The sequence below is a fragment of the Chlorocebus sabaeus genome, chromosome 9 (genome assembly GCF_047675955.1).
Source record: "Chlorocebus sabaeus isolate Y175 chromosome 9, mChlSab1.0.hap1, whole genome shotgun sequence".
NCBI classification, from domain to species: Eukaryota; Metazoa; Chordata; class Mammalia; order Primates; family Cercopithecidae; genus Chlorocebus; species Chlorocebus sabaeus.
The window spans coordinates 133,218,273-133,240,570 of record NC_132912.1 but is presented as its reverse complement, the minus strand read 5'-3'; positions in this window follow the sequence as shown (position 1 = coordinate 133,240,570).

Here is a 22,298-nt window from a genome sequence, read left to right as displayed (position 1 = left end):
TGGAAGGTGAAAGGGAAGCAAGTGCCTCGCACGGTGAAAGAGGGAGCAAGAGAGAAATAAGGGGGAGGTCCCAGACTCTTACAACCAGGTCTCATGTGAAATCACCCAGAGAGAATTCATTCATCACCAAGGGGATGGTGCTAAACCACTCATGAAGGAACCACTCCCATGATCCAGTCACATCCCCCCTGGCCCCACCTCCAACACTGGGAGTCACATTTCAACATGAGCTTTGGGGAGGACACACAACCAAGCCTCATCACCTCGTAAGTCTGTCTCTGCCAGATCGTCACTGTTGTTTTTGTCCAAGCTACCACCGTATCCTGCCCCATGATAGTTGTCCTCTTCTATCAGATCTCTCCCTCTAACCCAACAGAAAGATCTTTTAAAAACTGGCTAGCCCCAGTCCCTCATCCCAGTGCTCTGGGAGGCCATGGCAAGAGGATCACTTGAGGCCAGGAGTTCAAGACTAGCCTGGGCACCATAGTACAAAAAGTTTTAATGTAAAAATTACAAAAAAAATTAAGAAGGAAAAAATAGCTGGACCCAGTGGCTCATGCCTGTCATCCCAGTTTCTTGGGAGGCTAAGATGGAAGGATCGCTGGAGCCCAGGAGTTTGAGGCTACAGTGAACTATGATTGATTGCACCACTGCATTCCAGCCAGGGTGACAGAGCAAGACCCTGACTCTAAATAAATAAATAATAAATTAAAAAGTCAAAACTGATGATGTTTCCTTCTTGCCTAAAATCCTTTCCATTTTACAGACCTTAAGATGACTTCCCATTGTTAGAATAAAGACCAGAATTTTTAACTTTTCCGTGAGTCCCTGCACAGACTCCACCATCTGCACCAATTCTCATGCCTTCTTGAGAAGGTTCTTAGGATCAACCACACAATCTTATAGTGTGAAGAGCACAGCCCTGAACACATGAGATCTGTTTTGGTCATGTTTTAACCCTGTGCCTAGCATTACATTTGGTCCAAAATTAGTGTTCAAACAATATTTATAAATACATGAGTTAGTAATTGTTTTGGACATTTCACCGTCTCTGGATATCCCCAGCCAAGAATGCACTGAACCTGAAAAACTCCAACCAGGCCAGGCTCACACCAGACACCCCAGGGCAGGCACTCAAAAGGCAGCTGCAGTGATGCCTCTGCAGAGAGCTTCCCTCTTTGCCAGGACCAGTGTTGATGAGTCATTGCTCACTGTGCCGCAGAAAACCTCCCCTGAGAGGCTGCTGGAGTACCCAGCTTTCATTCCCTCCAGTACCAATCACACATGGCTCCGGTTTAGACCGTGAAATGTGCCTGTCTTCATGAGCGCCATAAATCGCGCTCTTTGCCTCTGGTCCTCAGGATGAATTTAGATGTCTTGTTATTGCCCAGTGTGCCACCATGCTTTGTTTCTCTTTATTTCCATTTAAGTTCAGCTGGATGGTTTGTCTCACCTCAAGTCTGAAATTGTGCGTTTTCAATTGAAATGTGTTTACGAAAAGGACAGAGAACAGTTTGACTGTAAATTTATGGCTTAGCGTAAGTATTGGTTGGTTAAATGAAGTCTACAATTGCTTTCAGAGGAACAGTGACAAAAAACCAAGCCACAGCTGTTTTCATGAAAGTGTTTTGGGGTCTAGGGCTGTGAATGGGACACGGAGTGATTGAAAAGGGTAGATTCAGTGGGTTATGAACAGGGAGGAAAGCGGGTAGAGACTGGGGAGACCTGGAAGTCAGTCCACATAGTAGGTGAAAGATCCCCGGCCACCCCAAAAGCCACCAAGCTCTGAGCCTGAGGACGTGGAGGTTTGACGGTGCATGAGTTCCAGATGGAGAGCCGAGACTCCTTCCATCCTAAACGGTGGGATGGGATAACCCAACAGTTAGGCATCCTGGGGGCAGGTGTCATAAAGAGCACCAAGCTGAACGCAAGTCTCTGCAAGCATCTGCTCCCTTTCACTCCTTTCCCCAGCAGGGAGTGCATTGGGAGGAGAGGGTAGAAAAGACAGGGTGGGAGTTGGGCCAAGATGGGCAGGATGGGGCTGGAAATCCCAGCTTCCGACCACAGATCTACAATCCACATGCACCATGCCAGGGCATCTGTGGAGAGTTGAGGCAGCTCAAGGGCACAGAGGTCATCTTCAAACTGTACTCTCATCTCTCGTGCCTTCGTGCATTCTTGCTAATAAAATATGAGACAAATATCAAACAGTAGAAACAAGTGCCTGTGCTCACAGTCTCCGCTGCTCAATTACAGCCAGTTCTCCTAATGAACATGTTAGTACAACCATATATTAAAGACCTGGCACTTTTTATGAGTGGTAATAGAGCACTTTGCCTCTCATCTGAAGACTTTATTTGCCCTGAAAAGCTCAGTCGGGCTTGTTCTGATTTCTCTTGCAGTAGCTTCCTGGCTATGCGAGCCCAGTCAGAGCCCAGCAGTAGGGCACCTTGAATCAATTAAGGGTGTTTACTAGCTGGTGACAAGAAAACAGCCCCAAGATCAAGAAGGCATTCTCAGAGAGACTCATCAGCTCTCCTTCCACAGAAAAAAAGGATGTGAAGTCATTATTGCTAAGGATATAAAAATCTTCAAATGCCATTCTAATATGATATTTTGACAGATATTTGTTTCCATGAAAAGTAATGAATTTCACAAGAGAAATAGATTGGAAAATGATTAAATGGACACAGTGTTTCAGAGTGAAGCTCCTGGGACCACGTTCCCTGAATGATGATGTTGTCCGTTGCAATATGTGGTTCAAGCAGAAGCTCCTGGTGCTGTCTTGCCCCATCCAGACCCTTGAAGCCTATCCTGGTGGGAGACTTCTCCCTTGCCAGTGAGCCCAGGGGCAGAATACAGAGGGGCTGCTGCAACATTAGGAAGAGAACCAAGAGAAGAGTGTAAGAAAAGAGTGTGGTTGAGATTTCTCAGAGCAGGAGAAGTTTCCATTTTTTTCTTTATTGAATTGCAATTACCATATTGATCCTTGATATTATCACAGTCATCAGTAATCCATTACCCTTTATCTAGCACTTTTAGAATTTTCAGAGTTTTCATATATTATGCTTCTTCTAAGTGACAAAAGCAGAGATAAGATTCTGCATTGGATTGGAAGTTTCTCTTGGTTCAAAGAGGGTATTTTTATAGGGTCTTCTCACTTGGGCCTCTAGTTACAAAGTCTTTCATTACATTTTAGTTTGCAGAAGGCTTATCTAAAGGCAAAGTGGCACTTAAAAAATGAAAACCTCAACAGAATATTTTAGGTGTGGTTTCTGATTTTAGCTTCCCACATCTTCACAGAGCAGCAGTACAAACCATTTTGCACTTTGCCAATTTAGCCACTCTTGGGGCAGCAAGGTTCCAAAATGTGAGGTGTAATGCACACTTCCCACATCAGGTACTACAAAAAGTTGCACTCCAGAGCCAGTGTGACAGCTCCCAGGTGAACAGCATGGTGCTTTCAGTGAGCCTGAGCTGGGTCCCATCACTGGATGTTGTAAGAGTTTGGTTCATAACTTGTTTACGAATGCTACCAGGAAGGAGAGCTGAATCTCCAGCAGATGAGATCTTGGTATTAACATACTCTCTAACATATCTCTTTCTCAACTTAAAGGCAAAATTGTTCACACACTAAATTGAACCAACAACTAAAGAGCAACCCTCTCACACTGGTAGAATGTCACTAAAAATCTGAGTTTAATTAATTAATCTCCACTGTCATTAGAAATATGTTTGAGAAAGAATGTCTCAACCGTATTGATCATGGCTTCCCCACCTGGGGTTTGGAGGACTGACTTCCTCCTTACCTGCCCAGCAGGGCTCTTCCGGTTTTCAGTGTCCATGATACATCTTACTCAGGGTGCCCAAGAGGCTTCCAAAAATTAAGACACTGATGAGTTGTCAAGAGAACAAGGCACTCACCTTGTGTAAGATCTAACTTTTTAAAAAATATTAAACTCAGAAGTATTGTCAGATGCAAATTGTTTATGCATACATAAATGTATCTATAATTTTGCCAAGGAAGCTAAATAAAATGTAAACTATAAATTGGTGATGTGTGGCCTTCTGTAAGCAAAGTAAGCAGTAGTAGATGTGATCATAAAATTAGACCCAGATTCTTATTGGCCATCATAAAACTTGGATGAAACACTAAAACCAGCAACTTACTTTACAAAATAGCAAAACTCCTCCGGGTAGACAGCCTGTGCTTATTCTCAGAGGTTGCACTAGTTGTCAAAACCCATAACTTAAATCCACTACAGTAAAGGGAAAATGGGCAGTCCCTGAAGAAAGCAGTAACTTTCCAGGGCTTTGGATCATTTTGTTTAATACCCAAAAGCCAGGTCCAATGCATAGTGCACACATTAGCAGCTGCTCAATACTTGTTGGGAGTCTGAGTATTACAAGTGGTATTAATCACTCTTCTGTGATTTTGCAATTTTCCTTAGACTGTGATATGAAGATGAAATGAGAATGGGAGGTGAAACATGGAATTTTAGAGTAAAGTGGATCTATGAGACCATTTAGTTTCATTCCTTCTCAACTGAGAATGTTGAATATCGAAGAACCGACTTGCCAGGGTGATGGGGAGTATCCTGTTTTATTGATCTTTCCACCACACTCTGCTGCTTTCCTGCTAGAGAATGTTTTGGTATCTTATAACAGTCTATTGCTAGCAGCTGGGCAGTCTGAAATAAATGCTAGTTCATATATATGCTTCCACTTCTTTGTCAGTACATAGTAAAAAATGTATTACAATCCTTCCTCAATCTCAATTTTGCCTTCCACTCTTTTATTCAAAAATATTTCTCGTGCACCAAATATTTGCAGGCATTATGCTGAAATGTTTCCTGGTCCCATAGAGCACATGATTTACCAGTGAATGAATGGACACATTTTGCCTATCCCATTAACAAAGACTGATGGAATGATGGCACCTAGGATGTGAGCATGTGAACAAATGGGCAAACTTAGTCACTGATAGGAGGAGTAAAAATTAAGTACAATATTTTTGGTGGACAAATTGAAAAAAATATGAAAAACTGTTATGTCCTTTGGTCTAGCAATTTTACTTCTAAGAATTTATGCCAAGTAAATAATTAGAAATACATTTGATAAATTATATTTTAAGATTTTCAACACAGTACAATTTACATTAACAAAAAATAGAAAAATTATCTGAACATTAAGCAGGAGCAGAATGTGTAAGTAGATTATGGTATGTCTATACAATAGAATTCTATAAACCCATTAAGTCATATCATATGAGACCACTGCTTGGCATATAATAACTTCACAATGCTTTACATCTATAAATTCATCTTTATGATATTGAGTCTTCCTATCCATGCACATGGTATATCTCTCTACGTAGATTTTCTTTAATGACTTTTTAAATAAATTTTCATAATTTTTACACATATTTTTATATTTATCCCTTGATATTTTCACAGATATATTTTGTAAGTGTTTGTTGCTAGCATTAGAAATGTAATTTAATTCAGCAGATTGATAAAACAGCCACCATGGTTCTCTTTTGGTCAGTATTTTTCTTGTATATATTTTGTCTAATCTACAAAAGCATACATCTTATCATAACCATTTTTATTTTTTCAAAAGATAACTAATAATGATAGTCACAAAAATAGGCTGAAAATTCTCACCCCAAAATGTTAAAAAAACATACTCCTGGGCAGTGTCACCAAAAGAAATTCTATTTACTTAATTATTTTAGTGCTTGTAATTGAAAAAAAATCCAGTTTTCTGCTCTGAATACATATTAATTTTGTAATTTGAATAAATACAGTATGACGTTTTTATTCAAAAGTAGTATTTTTCTCAACCTCCTCTATGTACTCCCCCATTCTATAAACTATTAGAGCATATAAACATGTTTTCTTCTGCAGATCCCAAATATTTGCACATTAGACTACATATCCAGAGATAGAATTTCTACTCTTTCATTGTAATTCCTCAGTTACAGCTCAATAAACACTGCTTCACTCAACCTTGCTTCCTGTAACTCCAAAAAATAAACAGGCTCTGAAGCTGGAGATATTATATATGCACAAATATTGAGTCTGAACCCCAGAAAAGAAGGTCACCGTCTGTAGAGCACTGAAAGGAAAGATTCACCTTGTAAAGTAAAATGAAAAATTCAGACCCAGGATGAAAACTTGCCATTAGTAAAGGTGCATTTCTTTCCTGTTCAAGAGAGCAGTTGACACAAGTGTGGGTTACTATCCAGAGAAGCATGGATGGGATGGAACACATGAAGAGGTTCATAGACCAGGACCTTCAAAGATAAAGATGCTCACAGCCTCATTCTCCACACAGCAGATGTTTGAGATCATCAAAGCAGATGGAGGTTCCATGTAGCCCAGTAGACTGTTGACTCCAATCTCCTTATCAGAAAACTATGTCTCTTTCAAAGAGGAGGAGGAGGCAGAAAAGGATGAGAAAAACTGGAATGTGGTGCTAACATTGGCACTTCTGAGGAAGTGACACAAAAATGTACTGATATGGTTTGGCTGTGTCCCCGCCCAAATTTCAACTTGAATTATATCTCCCAGAATTCTCCCATGTTGTGGGAGGGATCCAGAGGGAGGTAATTGAATCACAGGGTCCAGTCTTTCCTGTGCTAGTCTCATGATCATGAATAAGTCTCATGAGATCTGATGGGTTTATCAGGGGTTTCCACTTTTGTTTCTTCCTCATTTTTATCTTGCCACCACCATGTAAGAAGTGCCTTTCACCTCCTACCATGACTGTGAGGTCTCCCCAGCTATGTGGAACTGTAAGTTCAGTTAAACCTCTTTTTGTTCCCAGTTTCGGGTATGTCTTTATCAGCATCATGAAAACAAACTAATACAATAAATTAGTACCAATAGACTGGGGCAATGCTGAAAAGATACTCAAAAATGTGGAAGCAACTTGGGAACTGGGTAACAGGGAGAGCTTGGAACAGTTTGGAGGGCTCAGAAGAAGACAGGAAAATGTGGGAAAGTTTGGAACTTCCTAGAGACTCGTTGAATGGCTTTGACAAAATTGCTGATAGGCATATGAACAATAAGGCCCAGGCTGAGGTGGTCTCAGATAGAGATGAGGAACTTCTTGGGAACTGGAGCAAAGGTGACTCTTGTTACGTTTTAGCGAAGAGACTGGTGGCATTTTGCCCCTGCCCTAGAGATATGTGGAACTTTGAATTTGAAAGAGATGATTTAGGGTATCTGGTGATAGAAATTTCTAAGCAGTAAAGTATTCAAAAGGTGACTTGGGTGCTGTTAAAAGCATTCCATTTTAAAAGGGAAGCAGAGCATAAAAGTTCAGAAAATTCACAGCCTGACAATGCAGTGGAAAGGAAAAAAACATTTTTTCAGGAGAAATTCAAGCCAGCTACAGAAATTTGCATAAGTAGCAAGGAACCTGAGGTTAATCCCCAAGACTATGGGGAAAATGTCTCCAGGCCATGTCAGAGACCTTCACACAGCTTCTCCCATTACAGGCCTGGAGACCTGGGAGGAAAAAACGTTTTCTTGGGCAAAGTCCATGGTCACCATGCTGTGTGTAGCCTAAGGACTTGGTGCCCTGTGTCCCAGCCACTCCAGCCATGGCTGAAAGGGGTTAACATAGAGCTCAGGCTCTGGCTTCAAAGGGTGAAAGCCTCAAGCCTTGGCAGCTTCCATGTGATGTTGACCCAGCAGGTGCACAGAAGTCAATAATTAAGGTTTGGGAACCTCCACCTAGATTTCAGAAGTTGTATGGAAATGCCTGGATGCCCAGGCAAAAGTTTGCTGCAGGGGCAGGGCCCTCATGGAAAACATCTCCTAGGGAAATACAGAAGGGAAATATGGGGTTGGAGCCCCCACACAGAGTCCCTACTGGAGCACTGCCTAGTGGAGCTATGAGAAGAGGGCCACCATCCTCCAGACCCCAGAATGGTAGGTCCACCAACAGCTTGCACTGTGCACCTGGAAAAGCCACAGACACTAAATGCCAGCCCATGAAAACAGCTGGAAGGGACACTGTACCCTGCAAAGCCAGAGAGGCAGAGCTGCCCAAGACCATGGAACCCACCTCTTGCATCAGCATGACTTGGATGTGAGACTTGGAGTCAAAAAAGATCATATTAGAGCTTTAAAATTTGGCTGTCCCCCTGGATTTCAGACTTTCATGGGCCCTGTAACCCTTTTGTTTTAGCCAATCTCTCCCATTGGGAATGGCTGTATTTACCCAATACCTGCACCTCCATTGCATCTAGGAAGCAACTAGCTTGCTTTTGATTTTATAGGCTCATAGGCAGAAGGGACTTGCCTTGTCTCAGATGAGACTTTGGACTGTGGACTTCTGGGTTAATGCTGAAATGAATTAACACTTCGGGGTACTGTTGGGAAGGCATGATTGGATTTGAAATGTGAGGACATGACATTTGGAGGGGCTAGGAGGAGAACTATATGGTTTGGCTGTGTCCTTATCCAAATCTCAACTTGAATTGTATCTCCCAGAATTCCCCCATGTTGTGGGAGGGATCCAGGGGGAGGTAATTGAATCACGGGGGCTGGTCTTTCCTGTGCTACTCTCATGATAGTATGTCTCACGAGATCTGATGGGTTTATCAGGGTTTTCTGCTTTTGTTTTTTCCTCATTTTTCTCTTGCTGCCACCATGTAAGAAGTGCATTTCACCTCCCACCATGATTCTTAGGCCTCCCCAGCTATGTGGAACTGTAAGTTCAATTAAACCTCTTTTTGCTCCCAGTTTCAGGTATGTCTTTATCAGCAGTGTGAAAATGAACTAATACAGGTACTTGTGAAAACATGAAATACCAGAGGGCCCACCACAGAAGCCTGTGTTTTTCGTCTCTGAATTCTCTGGCTTGACTCCTTAGTCTATGGTTAACTGGGTAGTGGCTGCCTCTGGAGGGGAAGTGTATTAGTCAGCTCAGACAACCGTACCAAAATACCATGGCTTAAACAACAGAAATGTATTTCTCCCTGTTCTGGAGACCGGGAAGTCTACAATCCAGGCACCTGCAAGTATAGTTTTTGGTGAGGGCTCTCTTCTTGCTGTATCCTCATATGGTGGAGCAAGGGAGATCTGGGGTCTCTTTCTTCTCTCATGAGGACACTAATCCCATCACGAGGCTTCACCTTCATGACCTAATTTCCTACCTCATCTCCAAATACCATTACATTGAGGGCTTCAAAACATGCATTTTGGAGGAACACAAACATTCAGCCCACAGCGGAAGGCAAGCATCAGTGTGCATGCCCAGACCTGTCACCCTGCTCCCAAATAACCACCTAGAGCTGGTGAGGACAGTTCTACTTTTGCTCCCAGGAACGCCTGAAATACTGAAACAGGGTGCTAGACAATTTGACTCCATGTTCAGATCTCACTCCTGAAGACAAGCATGGATGTCCTATTTCATTTCCCATTCCAGATGATGCCCAGCTATGCCAATTCATAAATCCTTAGCAATTAGATACGGAGACCAGGGGACAGTATTTATTCCCAAAACATAAGTTAATGACTTAGAGATTATTTTAATCAGCATATCCTCCATATGTAAATTCTTTTTCATTAGGAAATTTTTAGAATTAAATCTATTTCGCCATGTAGGAAAGTCTGAGGAGGTCTAACTCTAAAAGTGTCTCTTTTTCCTCCTTGTACTAGTCAGAGAGCCCTGCCTTGCTCAGGGTCAAACCAGCATCTTGCTGGAATCTGCTCCTGTGCTGGTTTTTGCTGGAATACATGAAATGGCTTCAATTTTTCCCAAGTTGAATTCTTCTTTCCTGCAAATCTGAGAGAAGATTACAAAATTTCCAGCTCTTTTTATGGCTATCTTTGGTAAACTTGAATCCAGAACCTGTCATATAATAAAATGTAGAACATGTTTTTGTTGCTAGTTGCAGACATTATTTAGGAGAAAGAAAGCAGACAGTGCACAGCACATGAGAAAAAAGGAAAGAAAATGATTGGGTTTTGGCTTATCTAAATGACAGTTTGTGCTTGTTATCTAGATGCCACAACCTTCAACTAAGATTGAACTTCAACTATGAACTTCAACTAAGCTGAGAGAAATCACCCTTCAGGAGTTTCAGCTTTCATGTGTTTTTTTCTTCCATTGACATCCATGACTTTTTGAGGCCTGTGCTGTTTGGGGATGTCTGACCTCTGCCATAGCCTTCTTCTCTCCAAAAGCTGCCTTTTCTCAGTGCTCAATTCCCCAGGGCTTCAGTTAACCTTCATTGCATTCGGTGACACTGAGGTCTGAGCTTGCCACACTGTACAAACCATTGCATGCCTACTCCTTTCTCCACCCCAGCCCCAGCGTGAATCTGACCCAGCATCACTCAGCAAGGTCTAAAAACCAGCAGCCTCCACAAGGACCTCATGTACCACAGCCACACCCAAAGGCTTTCTCCAGGAGTGCATCATTGGTCCCCAAATGCTAGACTTGTGGAAGCATCTTATTGGTGCCATGTTGGGCGCCAAGAGGGTGGAGGTTCAGTGTGGATGTAGTGCCTGAATCTCACACTCATCCCTCATTGCCTACAGGATTCTGATCTATAAAATATAAATGGGCAGAACTAAGCAAACTGTTGGGGAGTGGGGTTTGGGTAGGGAGTTCTGGCTTAGAGAGCTTATGGAATGGAAGAGGTGACAGATTTTCTGGAACCAAGACAGCCATGTCTTTGAGTGACAGGGAGAGAACCAAGGGGAGGGTTTGTGTGGGAGAAACCGTCTTTGAAATCTTCCACCATCAGGAACACACAGGTGGAATGTGGGCTCACCCCTTCCTTATTCTGATTAGTCTCCTTCCTCCCAGGAGAGGGAACGTGAGTGCTGTTGGAGTGACCAGCAGGGCTGCCATACCTGGTCCTTCCTGGGGAGGAAGGGTTGACACAGCCCAAGGTGGTTACTTGTGGGAATTCCACCAATGTTTCAGTGTTGACCACCATGTCGGAACTGGAGTTCCATATTTATCATTTAGTTAGAGTGTCATATTCTTTGCTATTGTTAGAAAGAATGATTCTGATCACAGTAAATGTATTTTGTGTGTGTGTGATTCTTATTGTTTTTATAAATGGAGGCATAATTTTATCAAATGCCTTTTTTAGTTTCAGTAATCTAATTTGGTGATTTTTATTCTGATATGATGAATTTCACCCTACTGATAGAATAAATTATGTTCATGGATTTTCAATTATTGAATCAATCAACTCTTCATTTAAAAAATAGCTTGCTTAATGGTGTTCTATTACCTTTACAATGCATGGCTGTCCTTTTTCTCTGGATTCTGGAAGAGTCCCTTAACTTTCCTTCTACATTTCTGGTGCAATTCTCCACTGCAGGGGGCTCTGTTCCTTTCTGCTGCTTTTATTTCTGCAATTGTATCTTGGATTTTGCTGCTGTCTTTCTGACTTCTGCAAACTCCAGTTACCTCCCTACCTTGCTCACACTTTCCTCTCCTTTTCTCTCTCCTTATCCCTGTTGCATTCTGCCTCTGTTCTTTCATACCTCTTCAAGCTAAGAGTTTCAAATATGTAATATGTAAATTTCAAAGATATGCCTTTCCCCCTAGTCTTCAGACCAATGCTCCTTTTCCTTGTATCTTAGTATGTTTTGAGTTCATGATGTGTTGCTATGGCTGTTTCCAGGTATCTGGTGCACAGAACCCCAGAAACTCAACAAGTGCCTGAAGATGGTGCATCTGGAGTGGCTTCAGCCCCCAAGCCTGGTCCCATGGATCCAGGCAACCCCTTGCATTGTACAACAATTATAGCCACACAACCCATCACACCAGTGAGATAATACAACCTTGCATTTGTGGAGTGCTGTGTCTTCTCTTACATAAATGGTATCAATGTCATTTTTGTCTTTTCCTGTATATCCATGATATTTAAATAACTCATAGGTTTAAAAGGTCATTTTGTTACAAACTATCCCCAAATCTCAACAGCCTAAATCAGTAAGGGTTTGCTTCTCACTGATGCTGCACCCTCACTGAAAGTTGGGGAAAGAGGAGTTGTTTGCTGAGGCTGGGTCTCCATCCAGGATCCAGCTGATGGAGCACCCCTGTCTCAAGCAGAGGTCACAGAGCCCAGCCTGGCCATTACTAGCCCAGCAACTGCACAGGAGGCTGCTGCTTATAATCCCTGGCCTGGACAGGCAGCTCTGCCCTGTTGTGGGAAGTCAGGGATCCCAAACGGAGGGACTGCCTGAAGCCATGGCAGAAGAATATAAATTGTGAAGATTTCATGGACATTTATCCCTTCCCCAATCAATATTCTTGTGATTTCCTATGTCTGTCTTTACTTTAATCTCTTAATCTCATCATCTTCGTAAGCTGAGGATGAATGTCACCTCAGGAACCTGTGATGATTGCGTTTACTACACAAATTGTTTGTATAGCATGTGTGTTTGAACAATATAAAATCTGGGCACCTTAAGAACAGGATAACCGTGATTCTCAGGGAACAAGGGAGATAACCTTAAAGTCTGGCTGCCTGTGGGCCGGGCAGGACAGAGCCATATTTCTCTTATTACCAAAAATGGGTAAGATAAATATCGCTAAATTCTTTCCCCAGTAAGAAATATTAATAATTAACAGCCCTGGGAAAAGAATGCATTCCCTGGGCGGGGGCCTCTAAAATTGCAGCCTTGGGGGTGTCTGCCTTTATGCAGATGTAGATAGGGATGAAACACACCCTAGTCTCCTGCAGCGCCCCCAGGCTTGCTAGGATTAGGAAATTCCAGCCTGGAAAATTCTAGTCAAACTGGTTCTCTGTTCTTGAACCTTGTTTATCAATGACAATGCATGCACAGTTGGATGTGGAAGTTCATTAATGATTCTAGTTTCACCCTGACCTTGTGATCTCACCCTGACCTCCTGCCTTGTGATCTTTTGTTGCCCTTGAAGCATGTGATCTCTGTGACCCACACCCTATTCGTGCACTCCCTTGCCTTTTGAAAATCACTAATAAAAACTTGCTGATTTTATGGCTCAGGGAGCATCATGGAACCTGCCAACATGTGATGTCTTCCCCTGACACCCAGCTTTAAATTTTCTCTCTTTTGTACTCTCTCCCCTTATTTCTCAGACCAGTCGATGCTTAGGGAAATGGAAAAGAACTCACGTTGAATACTGGGGGTGGGGTTTCCCCTGATACTGCCCTGTGCCCAGAAGGAAGAGGAGGGGAAACATGGAAACATCAGAAGAGCACACTAAGGACTCCAGGGTTCTTGAGTGAGCTAGAGGGTGAGTACCAACCTGCCCAGGCTCCTACCTATAAACCCAGGGTTGCCAAGCATGATTTCTGGATGGACTCACGTCCAGGGGACCAAGTTCTGCTCACTCAGGACACACCTGTAAACCTGGCCTTGCCAAGTGTGATTTCTGGATGGACACACACCCAGGGAACCACATTCTACTCACCAGGACATGGCTGTAAATCCCGCATTGCCGAGTGTGATTTCTGCATGGGCACACATCCAGGAGGACATGCTCTGCTCACTCAGGACATGCCTGTAAACCCTGCATTGCCAAGTGTGACTTCTGGATGGACACATGTCCAGGGGGCCACACTCTGCTCACTCAGGATTCCCTGCTCCTCCAGGAATGCTCCTCTTCCCCTCTTTTCAGCATGTGGCCACACAAATCATTCACGAATGTAAAAGCTCCTGATTTGCTTCCCTCATGGACTGCCCCTTCTTGGTCTCCACCATCAGCAGGATGGTCCAGAGAGCTCCATCCTGGGCATCTTACCACCCTGATGCTCTCCTAAGGACCCTGGGCACCTTCTCCAGACCCACAGGGTCCATGTGATCATTTCCTTTCAGACCCATACCCATGGCACTGCCTCTACCACTGGATGTAGGTGACCCATGACCCCACAGGTCCACCCTGCTGTCTGCACCCCAACTCTGCAGCTCCCGATCTGGGTTGCCCTTGCCATGGTTCTCAGGTGCTGCAGCTGCTGCCCTGGACATCTCATGGATGCCCACGTCTCCCCTCCTCATTGCTGCTCTTCCTGCAGTGGCTCTGGAATCACCCACTTGTCTCAACTCCATTTCCAATGCCACCCCATGTTCCCGATGACCCGCTGGAATGTTTTGCCTAAATTGCAATGATAGCGGACAAATTAATCACCAGGCATCGAGTCCAATCCATACTCTACACGGCAACCGGAAAAATCTTTTAAAATGCTAATCTGATCACATTGCTGTCCAGCTGGAAGCCCCATGACTTCCGATTACCCTTGGGCTGAAGTCAAATCCCCAATCTGGCCTCCCAGGCTGGGCTTACCGGCATTCCTCCCTCCATTGCCGCAACCCTGTCTGCCTCTGCTTCCTGGACAGGACAGCCACATGGGCACACAGCACAGGACCTTGTGTTTAGCTTAACGCTTTGCTGTCACCATCTTAAAATTCCCAATAATTTTTAAACAATGAGCTCTGTCTTTTCCTTTCCCATTGAGCTCCATAAATTATGCAGTGAGACTTGTTCTTGGAGAGGCCTTTCGACAACATGGGATTTTGCACAAGCCAGTCCCTCTGTCGGGAATGTTCTTCTCTTCCCTCCTCCCCACCAGCCTTCAGGTCCCGGGATTTACTTCCCAAGAAAGACTTCCTAGTCCCCCAGGCTTCCAGAGACCCCAGATATTTCTTTGTAACGTTCATCATAGTTGTAACCAGGGTCGGTCTCTCCCTAACCTGTAAGTTCCCGAGGGTGGGACACCATCTGTTCACAAATGCAGTGTGGCCATGTGGCATGACCAGGAAGGAGACGGACTCAGGAGACACGTGGTCCAGGCTCAGCTCTGACCTCTTCTGCTTCCTTGTTGTGTAACTGGGGAAGTTAATTAAGCTGTCTGTGCTTTAGTTTCCCAATGGGCTAATAATAACACCCAGCTAAATTTGCATTTTAGATAAACAACAAATATTTAGTCATACGTGTGTCCTTTAAAATCTTGAGACTTACTTATACAGAAAAATAATGCATTGTTTATGTGAAATCCAAACTGTGAAGGGTTACTGTGCAGATGAGACATGCCCTGCAGGTAGGCATTGGGTTGCATTCTCCGTGTGCCTCCGGAGGACCAAGCTCCATTCTGTTCACTGTTGTTATCAGCAGCCCAGAGTCAGGCCCTGGAATTTGCTCAGAAGGTAAGCAATTGCTGAATAGATGAGTGATGACTTCAGTGAGAATTAAATGCTGTGAAATACATAAGACACTGAGTTCAGTGCCTGTTACACAGTGAACATTAGATAAATATTGGCCATTGTTATTTTATTGTTAGAATAAAGTTTCATGGTAAAGAAGTGTTTGTCAGAAAAGCTGTTGTGTAATGAGGCCCAAATCACCCGGCCAGATGTAGAAGTGTTTCTTGGAGTTAATTTTTGTTGAACATTTGCCTCAAGAGAATGTGGAATATATTTTTCAAATTCATTACAGGAAGTAGGTTTGCAACTAGACGACCGCCCTGGATGCTCAGGCCCAGCTCCCCTCTCCTCCCAGCCTCCAGTGCTGGCAGTCCTGACGGTTATCTGCAGGGTTTCCACCAGCCTCTGAGAACGTACCATGTTGCCCTCCTGGACCACCAGCCTGGGAACCTCCAAGAGGCAAGGCGTGGGCTTGGGAGCCCCTTGCTCTTTCTTCCCACCCTCAACCCAAGCCCCAGGAGCCTCACCAGTCTCTCATCTCCAGATTTAGTGAGCAGAAGTGCCGGGCACTGTGTGAAAGTCAAATTTCAAATAAATAACCATTTTTTATTTAGTGTGAGAACATCCCATGCAATACGTGGGATATACTTATACTAAAAAATGGTTCATTGTCTATCTAAAATTCAAATAGAATTGGGTGCCCTTGTCTATCTAGCAGCCCTATGCTTGTGTCCCCACCCACCCCAAAGCCTCCAGGCCTGCATCTATTTCCCCCCAACCCATGTGAGGCCAGCAGGAGGCCTGGCTCATCTGTTGTCCTCACTGCCACTGTCTTCATGCTCAGACCCCTCTCCCATCGTGCTGGGGCGCCCCCCTCCTAAGCTGACTGCAGGGAAGTCGGTCTGAGTCTGGGTTCTGAGGATGGGGAGATGGAAGGTGATGGGCCTGGCAGCCGCAGAGGCACTTCATCTGCTTTCCTGTCTTGGATGTCGTTTATTTTCTGTTCAGGAAAGTTCTCCCACGACTGGAACATTCATCTGTCTCATTGTCCAAAGAGCCATCTGCTCTTCCAAGAAATCTCCCTTCCTGGAGCCGTGGGTCCTGGCCACCTCCTCTCCCTGCTGCATCACAGCTCTCCAAGTCGCACACACACGACGATCCTGCTGACAATTTCTTCACCATTCGATTATAAGCCTGTGACTTTTCCTTCCTTTTCACAAGAATGATGGACTCTCCTTGAGTTTTGTTTTAGCTCACACAGGAGTTTCTTCTTTCTATCCCTTTTCCCCACACCCCAGGTGGTCTCACCAATATGACAAGATTATAACAGGACTCCAGGAAGTCGCAGTGCTGCCTTCACGAATCTTGTAAATTGAGAGACTTTTTCTCAATACTGAGCCATCGGGGTAGATTTCTGTTCACTAATAATATGATTTTAGAATATTTAAAGGATCTCTTATCCTTGTGAATCTTTGACTTTAGAGTTGCAAATTAGCATAACATGTTCTTAAATTAGAGATTATCGGTGAATAACTACATCTGAATCCTAATCAAACTTTTCATGTCAGTGAGGTGGTTCACATCAAAGTGGAAAAGGGCTTTTAGCTCCTCATAATGAATCTTGCTTTTTGCCTCTAAGTGCAATCACTCCGAGGCTACAGATAATTTAATTACCACGATGGGCGCTGTGTGCTTTAACCTGCCTTTTAAAGCAAAGCAACGAAGAAGAGAAAAACTGTGGCTAGAAGTGAGGCAACACCCTGCCTCATGGGACGGGCTGAGGAAGCGCTCCCCTTACCTCTCAGTTTCTCTCGTCGATTCATTCACATTTTTGCGGGCTACTGTGTGCCAGGTAGGGAGGGAGGGGTAAACAGGAAAGACGTGATTTTTGTTCTTGAGGAATTTACATGAGGTCCCTTAGTCATAAGCCATGCTGATCCTTTCCTGTCACCCAGAAGGAAAGATAACCACATGCCAATAGTCCAAAATAAAGTCAGGTCAAATTGAAAATTATTTAAAGTCATTGTGTGTACAAAAGAACAGTCCATGAACCAAGGAGACCTCTCGCCAAAACTACAAGAGGAAGCTCAGAGGTGTGGCCTGATGCGCTGCTTTAGAAAGAAAAAAACGAGAACGTGTGTGGCCCTCTCCTATGCATAAGCATGTGTGTGACGTCAGCACGCGACAAGAAAGCAAAGCGTCAGTCTCATGGTCAAATCGAGCCTTTTCAGGGAAATCAGGATGGCATAAGTTTTGGTTACACAGCCACAGACAGTTGGCCTAGAAGTGTTCATCCAAACTGGTGCCTCCGTTTTTACTTTTCTTTAACACAATCCAGTGTGGACTGTTTTGGATTTGTTTTTGCAGATGGTTTTAAGTTCCACGAGTAATCAATACAGTTTTTAGTCAAACTAATTTCAACAGTTAAAGGCCTGGTCTGATCTCTGATCATTAACTCCTTCTCATGTTCCTGCCATCATTTTTCTGAGAAAAACTCTCTTGGATGTAACCACCCTCCGTGAGAAGACAAGGAGGGTTTACCTAGCCCTTTGCTCCAGGGCAGGTGGGCAGAAATGGAAGAGGAGTGGACGACGTTACTTCTGGTCTATCCTCAAACAAGCCCTACCTCTAGTTTATCAACACGCCCCGTCACTGGGTGTCCTCTGCAGCTCACCGTCCGTGTAGCTGGGGTCCTTGCAGCCTCCTCTCATGCTGAGGCCAAACATAAGTAAGAGCTGAAGGCTGGGTGCTGTGGCTCACACTTGCAATCCCAGCACTTTGGAAGGCTAAGACAGGTGAATCACTTGAGGTCAGGAGTTTGAGACCAGCCTGGCCAACATGGCAAAACCCTGTCTTTACTAAAATTACAAAAAATTAGCCGGGCATGGTGGCAGGCACTTGTAATCCCAGCTACTTGGGAGACTGAAGTAGAAGAATTGCTTGAACGCTGGGTGGTGGAGGTTGCAGTGCGCCGAGATCGCACCATTTCACTCCAGGCTGGGTAACAGAGCAAGATTTTGTCTCAACAACAACAACAATAAAAAAGGCTCATGATTGATGGGCTCTCTCTGCCCCAGTTGTCACTCTATTTTCTTACAAATAGTTGCAAAAGTTAAACCACACGGCTCATATAGTCACTGAATATTTTATCCCTTTAGAAAATTTTAAACCCTGTCTTTGACTTAGTAACATCCACAGGACAACCCAAACAATAGCAGGGTCTGTTGCTCTTAGTCACAGGCGAGACCAGCACCCCTGGACTATTCGAAGCAGGGCAGAGTGGATGGTTTGTAGACTTAGCCTGCAATTGATGAGTCCTAATCCAGGAAAATTAGGCCACACCCTGGTTGACTCTTCCGGGCTTGGTTCTTGCAGAGGTTTTGAGGTTTTGTCGTTGCATACTGCAGCAACTCTGGGAGTTATCCCTAGAGGTTTCCATAATAATGAATGTCCTGCCCATGCCCCAGTTGAGAGGCCAGATGCAGCAAAGGGACCACAGCTCGGAGTTGAAGGATGCTGTCCTCAGCCCTCAGGAACCTGGGAAGGCTGACTGTACCTCCGTCCAGCCGATGACCATGGGCCCTCATACATGGATGAGTCATGGCTCTGCCTCAGACTGCCCCAGAATCCCAGGCTCAGGAAATATATAACATCCATTCCTTCAGATGGAGCAACAAAGTGAGATGTTAAATCCCACCCTTTCCAGAGAGTTCATCGAAGTGCCAGGCCTGAGCTGACTGTTTGCATGGCTTATCGACTGCTCACATCACTCGGAAGGCCCGTGTTATTTTCCCCTATCTGCATGGGAGGACACTGGCATCTCAGAAATCTTTAATAACTTGTTCAAGGTCAGAAGGCAAAATAGGATAGACACTATATCCAAATTCAGAACTCTGCACCCAAAGACCCTGCTCCTAAAAGCCCCTCTCCCTTCTGTTTTGAAGACGGACACACATCTATTCATGAAGAACTAAATGCCCATCACCTGGGGGATGAACACAAGCCATCTGCTCACAAGGGTGCCCTCTGGCAGGAGTTCCCATGCTGCTTTTGGAACGCTGTCCCCACACGGGTCTGCAGCACACCTGGATACCCTTGACATCAACTGTTGGCTAGGAGAGATGTTCTTTGTGCAGGAAGCCACATAGATGTTGAAAATACCATAATGGGGATAACACAGTATCTGCTACTTGACCTCACAGTAGTGTGGCAAAGCTTCAGGTAGAGCTCACTGCAAGCATCCACAGGCCTCCTGCAGGAAGCAGCCCGGGGTAGCAGTGGCTTCTTGCAAACCCCCCAAGGGCTCTCCCTTGTAGTAATTACCACCTTGGGACTAGTATGTGCAAACTAGAAATTGCCAATTACTTTTTCCCCTTTATAATGAGTCTCCATTTGGACTAGTTGTGCAAAAGAAACTGCAAATAATTGAATTGCTGAGGACATTGCTCTGCACATCTTAAAAGCTCAACAAATACCTTTTAATTGAATTGAACTTGGCTAAGTGAACCTCATCTATGTTTCAAGCCCTACAGCAAAAGGTGGCACCACTGACCCAAGCACACCAGGCAGCTGGGGGCGATGTGGAGACACAGGCACAGGTGTGCCCACCTCAAGGGATCAGGCTGCCTGCTGAATCTGCCCTGGGACCACACCCTGGGCTTACCTGGGCCCTCTCCATCTTCACTGTGCCACGACCTTTCACGACACACACACCCTGGGTACCATCTACCTGTGTTTACCGGGGACATCAGAGCCCAAGTCAGATGGCTGCAATGGGCAGCCGGGGGCCTTGGAGGCCCCTGGGTTTTCTGGGGCTCAGCCTGGGACTGTCACATCCAGGAGGTCCTGAGAATCAACTCCTTATGTGGGCACCTGCCCTGAGATCTCAGTGCTTTCATGCACTCAGCAGGTCCTGAAAGCAAATGACCCATTCCCTTCCTTTGAATCCCACAAGGGACCCCACCTTCCTTTGAATCTTGCAGCGGCTCCAGCAGATCCCCCTTGTCATGGGGGGGACAACGACCTCCTTCTAAATGCCCCTCCCCAAGTGGCCACAGCTGGAGCCCAGTGAGCAGGACAGTGCCAAGTCAGGAAACCTTCCTGTGCTGTGAAATTGACTCACTATGATGGTTCAGTTGATGCGTCCCCTTGAGTGGGCCACAGTGCCCAGATTTTTGGTTAAACATTATTCTGGACATTTCTGTGAGGGTGTTTTTGGATGAGATTTTAATCCAAATTGGTGGACTTAGAGTAATGCACATTGTCCATCATAATGTGGCTGGGCCTCGGCCGATGAGTGGAAGCTTTAAGAGAAAAAAGCCTGAGTTCCCCGGAAAGAAGAGGAGATTTCTAAGCAGACAGCCTGCAGATGCGAATTGCAACCCAGGGAATTGTTCCCTGGGTCTCAGGACTACCCTCTCAGCCTGTAGGATTTGGAATGGCCACACCTACACCCTACTGGTTCTGTTTCTCTAGAGAATCCTGACTAATACACTCACCACGGTCGTGCGTATGGGGACAGGAGCGAGCGTACCCCCAGAACAAAGCTGCCTCTGGCTGGAGCTGTTCTTCTCCGACGGCGTTTGAATGAACCCACATTTCTCAGCTGGTGGACCGGGAAATACATGTGCTCCAGGATGAAATTCGTGTTTGGGGATGAAGTCAGGAACTGCTGTTTCATGCTTTACGGCATGGGAGAGGCGGAGAAATGCAATTTTGTCCTAACTTTTTTAGTATTTTTTTTTTTCCACCGGGTGCCTTGAAGCCAGTCTTCTATGGAATGTCCTTTGACACCACCCACAAGGGCACGTCTCCAGAGACAGCAGCAAGACTTCAGGGGCTGCTGCCTTCTGGATTGGGAAGGGGGTCCTGCGTGAACCAGCTCCTCACAGCCTCGGCCGCTTGGGCAGGCTCACCAGTGCTTAGCTTCAGCCTCAGGAATGAGCAATCTCTCCAGCACACATCTGCACAGTCATAGGTCCTAGGCCTCCCCTCCCAGTCGCATCCCATCTTTCAATAGCATTTCTGCATCACGTGAATGTGTGAAAGACCCCCAGCCCTTCCAGATGGCTCCAAGCCTCCAGGACCATGGACCCTTCCATCTCTTGGCTTCCAAGTGTGTTGCCTCCGGGTCCCATGCCCAGGATCTGTCCACCACAGCCCAGATGTCCCCTGAACCCCCAGGCCAGTCAGCGACCACCCCATTCCAAATCACCCCCAACCCCTGCCTTTCTGCAGCATCTCCGTGCTGTGAGTTCCCGGAGTGTGGTGACCCGACTGATCCATCTCTGTGACTCCAGACACCTGCGCCACACAGAACCATCAACAGTGCCCATTAAATGTCTGCTGAATGGAATGGGTGTGATAGCATCACCTCACATTTGTGAGCATTTAGGAACTTACAAAGTGCTTTTGCCTGCATTAGCTCATTGAATGGAATTGAGAACACCTTGGTCAGCCAAGCGACGGCCTCTTTCGCCCTGGCTATTTGTAAGTCACCGATGGTTTTGTAGCTTCCAACAGTGTCCTGGAATAAAATAGGGCAGCTCCTCTTCCTCTCTCCTCACACTGGCCTTGGGCATCTCTAACAAGGGTGGCCTGGGCTCTTGTTCCCTGCTTCCATCCCCTCCACTGCTACCAGGAGAAACCCTGGAGGCTGGGAGCACCAAGCCTGCTCTGTGCTCCCCACACAGTCATGGTCTTCCCCAGCAGGTGCTGCCATTGACATTCCTGGGCTCATCCCCTTGGGTCCCCACTTTCACTTTATTTTAAATCTAGCCTGGGCATGGTGGCTCATGCCTGTAATCCCAATACTGGGAGGTCAAGATGGGCAGATCACTTGAGGTCAGGAGTTGGAGACAAGCCTGGTCAACATCTCTACTAAATCTCTACTAAAAATACAAAATCTCTACTAAAAATACAAAAATTAGCTGGGCATGGTGGTGCACGCCTATAATCCCAGCTATTTGGGAGGCTGAGGCAGGAGAATTGCTTGAACCTGGGAGTTGCAGTGAGCCGAGATGGTGCCACTGCACTCCAGCCTGGGCGACAGAGCCAGACTGTGTCTGGAAAAAAAAAAATCTAGAGATGATTTTCCTCCTTTGGCTATAGCTCTCTGCACTCTCATTT